Genomic DNA, 10150 nt, shown 5'->3' on the forward strand with positions numbered 1-10150 from the left:
TCGAGGATCGAGGATCGAGGATCGAGGATTGCTTCTATATTCGTGTCAGCATTATCGTTATCGTCAGTAGAAAATTTTTCATTTATTTATTTATTTGCTTCTCATAGAATGCCAAGCAACCTGTTTCAAAAACTCCTCTTACATCTTTTCAACATGGGAAAGAGTTTGGGTTCACAACAGGAATGTCTGCTCCAGTCAGGGAGGCTACTTAGTCTCCATCGAAACTGAAGAAGAATGGCAGTTTATCAATTAAGAGATTCAAAAAGGTGGTACTTGGAATACTAGTGCGTGGCACATTGGTTTAGAGAAGAAAGGCGGGGTTTGGACTTGGGTGAGTGGAGAACAACTAAATATTTCGAAATGGCGATATTTTCAGCCAAATAGTAACGACAAATGGGCGGAAATATCTAAGAGGCCTCTTTCATGTTATCTCTACGCCTAGAAGAAATGCCTACATTTGCGAGACGCCCGGAGGTAAGATAACATTCCAACCATAAAGTATGTGATGTGCTGACATTAAATACTTGACATTAGAGTCTTGCACTTGTGTCATGATAATTTCTCTTGCCTCTTAAAAGTAGAAATATAGTTCGCAGAGTATACTCAGCTCCTCTGATTTGTACGTGTGAGCGATGAATGAACTTTTAAGCGCGTGTTAGTTGAACATAAAACCCACGAAATTTCCGGGACACATGTTAAAGAAAAATTAATCATTCTAGAATCCTCCCTTTTTGCATCGCCTGCAGCTGGAAAAACAGCGATCGAAATTGTATGTTTCACTACTTTTGTCGAGCGCGCTGCGATTTGGATAATCTAGCCAACAGAATTTTCCCTTGCCACAAGTTACAAGGCGTGTTCACCGAGGTCAGTGAGTGTATATATGTTGTTTGGAACATAAAAAAGCATTTTTTTTAAATTTTAAGTTTGTGTGTGTGTGTGTGTGTGTGGGGGGGGGGGGGGGTGGGGGGTGCGTATGTGCGTGCACCTTTGCACACTTATGGGGACATTCATATGTATACACACCAGCAAAGTGGGGTCTGTTCAAATTGTGGGGACATTTTCAAGTCCCCACAAAAAAGTCCTCATAAATACGTTGTAATAAGAGAAAAGACCATCATAGTGAGGACTTTTGAATGGTCCTCATAAGTCGGTTTGTATAACACACATCTTAAGTCCTCACAAGAAGGTAAAAACACAGAACCTGGAAAAAAGTTTTTTTGTGTCCTGAGGCACATGAAGAAGTGCCCAAGAAAACCATTAAGATACTTAGATTAACGAAAAAATAATCTTTTAATGGTTTACACACTCAAATTCTTCATAAAGTACACACACTGTGTGTATTCAGATACACACAGTGCCTGAGTGATACTAAGAATTGCAGAGTGTACTTTGTTAAAAACTGTATTCTTTACATTAATTCTTAATGTAACTATCTTTATGACTTTTTTAGAGCACCTCCTAAGGTGCTTTATGGCTAAAAAAATTTTTTCCAGTCTTTTGTTTTCTCCCTTTTTGAGAGGAATTAAGGTGTGTGTTCTCCGAACCAAAGGAAAGGGACTCTTCGGGAGTCCTCATTATGAAGGTCTTATTTCAAAGAATTACCCTCTAAAGAACACAAGCACCACCCATTTTCTTTGATCAGGTTTTTATATTGAGGTGACACAGACTCTCAGACCCAAAAAGAACATCATCAAAGTCTCATTATTATTATCATTATTATTACTACTAGTTCCCTTTTGGTAGAAGAGTTATCTTCCCAAGGGATTTTGATTGTGCATGGAATCCTCTAAACAGCTCTATCTAGTGCCTTTTTGATAGAACTTAACAATATATGTAACTCTATGGCTTTTTTGAGCACCTCTAAATGTGCTTATTGTTTCTTATAAGTTCCCTTATGTATCATTCTTTCAGTACATCCAGTAGTGCCGTGTCCAATCAGAAGATGTCTGTCTATCAACAGAACTTTGAGTAATGTGTGGGCTGTTCTACACAGAGACATATCATATTATGTCAGTCACCAGATTATGCAATAACTTAGAAAAACTGACAAAGTAGATGTTATAGGACCAAAGCTGTGTGGCACAATGCTGTACCGATCACTGATAAGTTTTGTCACTACCAACTAATTCAATTTTCATCAAGGAAAATGATCTTTCCCTTGACTCCAAAGTTTTACCCTAAACTACAGTGAACACCTTTCACAGTCCTTAGGAAACAGATTGAACTAGATGCACTAACATATATAAAACAATGGCTCACTCATTTACATTTAGGTCATATATATTAGTACTGATCTTGCAAACTTTAACTCATCTATGGCCCCCAAAAATGCATGAAATTGACCACACTGTGTTTTCATTTTTTTACCTCAACATGTATTTATAGCAATAAGGCCCTACATTATCTTACATTAAAGTGTATTAAAATAAGAATTTCAGAAAAATTAGCATAAATTTGTTATCATATTTAAGGAAAAAAAGATTTTTCATCAAAATGTCAGTAATTATTATGAATAATTATTATGAAGTAATACAAAATTGATCCTCCAGATGTCAGCCACATTCCTGAAAATTTGAAAGGAGAAAAGTAAATTCTAAATCTTTTCGCAAAATTTTCATGTTTTCCAATGTAAGTCAAACCCTTACTGGGAAGAAATATTTTTGGAAAAAATGGGTGTGTCAGCATGGGGGCAGGTTTGAAGTGTTACTAAGTAAATAAATATGCCCTCCACTATCCTTGCTAATCAATAGGAGGTCTCTTTGGCAAAACTAGCATCAAAACACAACTATCATAACTCATGACTGACAAAGTTAAAATGAATGCTGCAAAGTGGCTTTTATGACAATCTTCACTTCTTTTTTTTTTTATTTTTTTGCATCTTCTATTATTTTGTTTTTTTATCTCTTCTTTGGTATTTCCTTTGAGTAACAAAACATCTAAAACCATTGACAGTGATTAAAATCAAGCAATGGGAAATATGGTTAGCAAAACAATAAGCTATGACACTCTTCGGTATGACACAATGCAAAGCAATTTCCATCATTTCTAGCATGCACTTCCAGACACTATGGCAAAACCAAACTTTTAAATATCCCCTTTTCATTTTATGATACACCGCAAAGCATATGTTGTTCCCAGAGAGAGCTGAAATACTCCTAAACTCACTTTGGGTTTGGTTAGGAAATATGAGGAGCAGTGGGCTATTCACAGATGATAAATCATTCTCAGGGAATTCACAAAACTGTCTCACAATGTCCCTGAGGAAATGAACTGAAGTATAAGTTCAGGCCTGAATATAGCACTCTCATCAGAAAAATAAACCTGATGCTCTTTGAAAATATGAGACTACTAACTGCTGGCAAAACAGAACTGGGGGCAGCAGAAGCAGAAGAAATTTGGGGGTCAACACCAACACATTGAAACAAAAATGTATTTCAAATGAAGTCAATATATCAAGTTCAACACATATACACTGATTTACTCTAAAGCCCTATAGAAATGGTACAGATAGACAATGATAGTAACTAACTATGGTGCACATTTGAACTCAAACTATAATTAACTAGTTTTTCAGTCTGTGGTCTTGCCAAAAATAGGCTCAAACTGAAATGGAAAATCATAAGAGGGGTAAAATAGTTGTCAAAATTTTATATGTTGTCTCAAAGTTCATTTTCAACATCTCCTTAACCCTTTAACTCCCATGAGTGACCAAGAGAGAATTTCTCCTTACAATATCAATGCAATATCAACCAGATAAGTGATGAGAATAGCGAAAAATATAAATTAGGGAATAATTTGTTGATCCAATACTAAATTATCTGAACTAACATTATAAGAATTGTATGGTTGACAGTGAGGAGAATGACAAATTTGATCTGGGAGTTAAAGGGTTAAAGGCTTCTGCCTTCTGCTTGCAACTTCTTGACTTCATATCCATTCCTTCCTGCTTCATTTGTAGTGATCAAGCAACTCTTTAGAAGAGTTGTTCTACATTAATGTTCTCTAAAACTGTGGCGATAAGCACTCTTCTTGGCTGATATTTTGCTTACAATTTCACACACTAAGATACTAGGTATCAGCCAGCAGTAAAATCCCATTGTATGATTTCAACAGCTATAATCAATTAGTATATAACACACATTCAGTGAATGTTTTTTTTTTTTTCATGTGCTGATTGGCTAGTTCAGTTGTTCAGTTGGCTAGTTGAATGGCAAGTACCATTCACCTCCGAACAGATGATGAGAAAAATTGAACAGCAAGAATTGAATTCCCACCATTTTTGGTATATTGAAAGAAATAAACTAAGTTTATGGTAATTGTGTGATATACTATATATACTGAAACAAATTAATCACCTCAGTGTCGATGAAAATGATGGATATTTACCCCCATGAATACAGAGGGTAAGTTTCTAAAGATACTGTGGTGCTGCGTCGGTGGGAGAGTATAGCAGGTAATTTAGAGATAACAACTGAGTTGAAAACGTAATTGGCGACCGTAAAGAGTAAAAAAAGCTGACGTTTCGAGCGTTAGTCCTTCGTCAATCGCTCTGACGATGGGATAACGCTCGAAACGTCGGCTTTTTAACTCTTTACGGTGGCCAATTTATGTTTTCAACTCAGTTGTTGACACTAAATTACCTGATATTTACCTCCACTTCGGTGAACAATTGTTAACTATCATGAGATGTTTGAACGCAAACATGACGGCAAATGATTATTTCAACTATCATCAACTATCGTGACCGTTTGAACAGGGCTTAAAAATTCTGAGTTATTTTTGAGGATAAGCATTAAAAGATTGTACTTGTTATTCTGAATTTATACCCGATGAAAACGTTTCACTCACCTCCTCAATTATAGCATCTTCTCCTTCGCTAAGAATACCAATGTGACGATGGTTTGTTCCGCTCCTAAATTGAAGTTGACTAAAACAAAACACACGTTCAAACTAACTAGTAATCGCTTACAATCAAAATATGCATTTCTCTATGGCAACAAAACAACCAATCGTATTACGCGTCACATGGTTTGAATCGCATAGTTGAATCACATCCATTGGCGTAAATTATGGGGCTCTTTGGTCTCAGATACTTGTTACAAATTTTTGATCAAAACTCAGGAACTGCACGCGAATGCGGAATAGGCTACTGGAGGTGAACGACTATGCTTTTCAAAACTATATGTTCGATGGCTCTCGATTTCTCGATCTCGATTTCTAGCCCCCGATCTATTCTGCGTCCTTCACCACTGTCTATTCCATCTACGGAGTTTCCGATGATAAATTTAACCTCTAAATCATCATCAACGGGGATAAAATAAGATCGACTCACATCGACGCCGATTGAACTTGAAATATTAGTTGTGTAGTGCATAATTAACTACCAAATTGGCTTTAATTTTCAACATCCTATACTCCAAATTTGGAAAGAATCGGAAGTAACGCAATTTTTCATAAGCGTCATTGACCAAGCGTGAGGTCAAGATGGCTAGATATTGGGTCAGTTCTTTTTTGTGTTTTATTTCCATAAAAACGGAAAAAAGAGAACGACACTAATATCCAGCCACCTCGACCGAAAAAGCTTGGTCAATATCGGATTTATTATAGAGCAAAAACATCGCCGCTTTATTACGAATCAAGACTTGTTTATTTCGAGAGACGGGAAAGGAGGCCAACTGTTTTTGCGCGGAATCACAGCGGGCAGTCCCGAGCCCATCTTGCCTGCTCAGGTGCCAATCAAAACAGAAGATATTTCAAATTTGGGTTATTTTCCCTAGGGCAATTACCAAAATAAAGGGAAAATTCCCTCTATCTGAACCAATCAACCTTAAGTAATTTGCTCTCTATGTTAAAAAATAACAGAATCAACGCGCGCAACATTATTTGAGAATGGTAGGCTGTTTTCAGCCGAGGTAACCATTAGGGTGGTGCTTTGTTTTAGGGTACCGTTCGCACTTGCCTTATTGGGAACATTTTCTCTTTAATTTTCCTATCATGTTTGGAATCTTTAACGATATGTCCTTTTTGCTCCAAAAAAGTGTTTGAGAAAAAAGGAAGAGAAAAAGAAAAAAAGAAAAAAAAAGAGAACTGATGCAGGTCACAGGGCTCTTTAACGTCCCTGTTACAAAAGGCTGTTAGTAAAGCGGCGCCAATTGTTAAACACAAAAAATATACCCCAAAAATTTCATCCGCGTTCGACAATAATCGACCTTAAAATGCTCAGCGATGGCAGGGTCAGGGCTCTTATAGCACATCCAGAGCCTTTCCGTTACCCTCCGAGTCTCAAGTAATCTGTAATCAGACTTTTTGAAACTCTAGGACGCATACGTGGGCTCTGAATCGTAAGGACCTCAACATGTAGACCTGGTGTGGGTAGTAAAAGTGTGCATGCAGAGTCAATGGAGTATGCGCTTATCTCAACATTGTTTAGCAATTTATTACCTATACGTCCGAATAATTGCTTAAAACTATCATTTTATTTTGTGGCTTCATCACAAGCAGCTCGCTAAATCTCATCGATGCTTTTTGTGCCTTTGAGGTGCAAGAGCAAATATACATAACACAAGGCTAGCTTAAACATCAAGGACAAATTGAATATCCATGTTGGCTCACCATGCACTAAGCTAGGGGTAATCATAATGATTAAATCTCCATTTGTTTGCAGCAGTTTTCTTTTTTCCTGTATTCCGTCATAAAAAACGCTTTCTTTTCCCTTCTTTCTCTTTTAAAAGAGCGATTTTATTCACGTCCAATTCTGAGTTATTTACCCATTAACTCTAAAGGGTGACTGGCTTCTAATTTCTCATTTCAGTATCAACCTTGAATTGAATGTATAGGTAATGAGAAAAATGAAAATAATAACCAATTTGAAAAGCTCATCATTGTTAAACAAATTCTCCTTGTCCTTACCACAGGAAATGTAGAGAGATCGGTGTGGAGAATATGAGTACCAACCTAAGGGTGTAAATGGTTAATGATCGAGCTAAGTGCAAATTAATGCTATGTTTCATCTATTTGAGCGAACTGAAAAATTCCAACATCTGTGGCATCATGCAGTAGTTCAGTGATTGGATTCTGTCATATTGGTTCTATCATTCGTCTGTCTGCAATCGCTTGATTGGTGAGATTATCACGCCATGCACCTTGCTGTGACATACCTGTTAGATAAAATACCCTTTCCAGGAGTTCTCAGTATTGCTTTCAATAAACCTCACAGAATATTCACTTAGATACCTAACAGCAAGAACTCTTACATTCAAATAAAATCTAGGACCACTAAATAATTAGTTAGAGAAAGCTCGAAAAAAAATGTTTATCAATACTGGCTCGCGGGGAGGAAGGAAAGGATGTGAAGGATGGGAAGGATGGGAATCCTTGTTACAAGGATCTAGTTCTCATCTATAAGTCACGGTGCACAAGATTAAGTAAGAGAACTCTCAAATTGAAATCATGTCTCATATTGAACACAACTTTATTAATATCTCAAAATAGGCCAAGATACATAATTCCCAAAATCTATCAAGAAATTCTTCAAAAAAATGTCTATAAATCTCTTTTAACTCTAAAAATCTAAAATATCTTTTTCTTCAAAAATCCCGACCATCTCAGCACTGTTTTTCAAAATAATCACAAAATTTGGCATAAAATGTGAGATATTGTGGTGCAATTTCTCAGAAACACCTTTAAAACATTCGCACAAGGTGTGAAAAATTCGCATCTCCTATAGGAGGCGAAGCCACCTAAGTTATTGCAGTTCTTACTGTGACACTACAGAAGATTAAAACACCAAAAAGGAATCATCCGTTAAGCCACAGAGATATAGTTGAGATGATTATGAAATTAATATTCCTCCATGTGAACTGGAATCTCTTATTCGGGAAAATGAATGAACTTAAGTCATCAGTGACCTCATGGATAAGCTTCCTGATCTCCATTTCCTTGAAACAAGTCTTAAAGAGGAGTGGATTTTTCTATACTGCATCACTGCAACAGCTAGGCTCGGTCTCTTAGGAAAATCAGGATTGGTTTGATGACAATGTGTGGAAATAAACGAACTCCTAGAGCAGAAACGTAAGCACTTTCTTGCCTATCAAGTCAGCGCAACATCAGTATCGAAATGAAAGTCTTTATTGCCTGCAATAGTAAACTCAAGAGCATCTCAGAAAAATGCAAGACACCTGGCTCCAGGCGCAGACGCCATTCCTGCGTAAATATGAAAGGCAGGTAATAAAATAGTCACCCAAAATCTGTGTGAAATGTTCTCATCCTTTTGGAGTAAAGATGTCAAGACTTCAATAAGGCTATCATTGTCCAATTGTAAGAGCGAGGAAACAGGCAGTCCTGCGATAACCACAAGGAAACACCGTTACTGCCGTCAGTTTTAGGCAAATTCCTTGCTAGAGTCATGCCTAATCGACTCATCAAACATTTGCAACAAGGTCTCCTGCCCGAGAGTCCGTGCAGCTTTCGAACGAGCAGCAGCGGAACAGTACATGTGATATTTACAGCTCGTCACTTTATGAGAAAATCCAGGAGTGACACTAGGACCTCTGTACCACCTTTGTTGACCTGACCAAGGCGTTAGACACGGTCAGTCGTGATGATCTATAGAAAGTCATCTCAAAGCTAGATGCACCTCTATTATCATCTCCATGATTGGAAAGTTTCTTAATGAAATGATGGAACTTGTAAAATAGTGAGGTGTGGAAATATTTCCCGGTCAACAATGGCTTGAAACAAGTATGTGTTCTCGCCCAACCTTCTTCTCAATGATGCTCTCTACAATGCTCCCAGGTGCATTCTCACAAGGTGATGCAGGCGTAGAAACTCGTTATAGAACTGATCACATGCTTCACAATCGTAGACGACTTATGGAAACACTTGAGGTCAGTCTTACCACCATCCGTGATCTAAATTTTGCAAATGATTGTGCACTGGATAGTAACTGTGAAGAACAGATGCATCATGGCATGAACTCTTTGGGCACAACCTGTGAGAACTTTTGATTCACCGTACGTACCCACCAGCTCTAAGAAGCAATACAACTAACCTTACAGTCATTTAATTGGCACAAAACTCCACGCAATTGACATGTTCACCTATCTTTAAATTGCAGACCGCTGTCCATCAGCTCGGCGTACAGTAGACTTCGCCTGACTGTATAGGGACGCAGGTAAATCTCAACCGGTAGAAAACTCAAAGTCTATAAAGCTGGACAGTTTACAGCAGGTAAGCAGCCAAATTTAATCACATCCACGCAACAAGCCTCCGAAATGGTTCATTGGTTCAACTAAATAGTCGAACTAGCGAAACAGTTGAACTGTACAAATTGCACAACCTATCTTAGTTAGTTAAAGTAGTTCAAGTGATCAAACTAGCTTCAATTGTTCAACTGCACAAACTGCACAATCTAGCTGAATTGGTTCAGGTAGTTAAAACAGTTAAACTAGCTCAATTGGTTTACCTGGTTAAATAGTCAAACTAGCGAAAACAGTTAAACTGACAAATTGCACAATCCAGCCTAACTGGTTGAAATAGTTAAAATGCTCAAACCAGCTTAAATGGTTAAACTGAAAAAAAAGCATAAGCATCTTATAGGGTTCAATCTCACAAACACCACAATCTACCATAATTGGTTAAAGTAGTTAAAATAACCAAACTAACTTAACTGGTTGAATAACTAATTGGTTGAAGTAGTACAAATGATCAAACTAGCTTAAATTGTTCAACTGCATAACCTGCACAAACTGCACGATCCAGCAGAATTGGTTCTGCCTAGAAAGTAGTTATGTCATTTCTGCGACCTGATTCGAATTCAGACAGTCAAATAGATATTTCAGTGTACCACTGGTTATTTTGCAGTCACGGTAAGATATCAATTTTTCGAGAGCACATGGTCTGTTTTGAGTTTAAGTTTTAGTTTCTGCTAAGATTGTCGAACAAGATTTCATTTGTTAGTAGCGGGACAAGACACAAATAACTTGTACTTTTCCATCGTTTTTGTTTAGCTTTCTTATCCTTTGTGACTCGGTTATTTTGCTTTATTCAGCGGATTTATGCATTTGATTTCAGTGAATCGTTGTTCATGTAATAAAAAGAGTTTACAGTTCAGCGCAATTGGCTCAACTGGTTAAACAATCAAACTAGCGAA

The 10150-nt window shown here is 37.3% G+C and overlaps 1 long non-coding RNA gene across 1 annotated transcript; it reads right to left on the reverse strand.

The window, feature by feature from the left end:
• Nucleotides 1–1628: 1628 nt before the first annotated feature.
• LOC149051462 (uncharacterized) lies at nucleotides 1629–5350 on the reverse strand. Its single transcript, XR_016180964.1, has 2 exons — nucleotides 4849–5350; nucleotides 1629–2564 (listed from the first exon to the last, which is right to left on the reverse strand). It is a non-coding gene; the product is annotated as an uncharacterized LOC149051462 (long non-coding RNA).
• Between the last annotated feature and the right edge of the window lie 4800 nt (nucleotides 5351–10150).

This window comes from Pocillopora damicornis, chromosome 1 (assembly GCF_964200805.1).
Source record: "Pocillopora damicornis chromosome 1, jaPocDami1.2, whole genome shotgun sequence".
NCBI lineage: Eukaryota > Metazoa > Cnidaria > Anthozoa > Scleractinia > Pocilloporidae > Pocillopora > Pocillopora damicornis.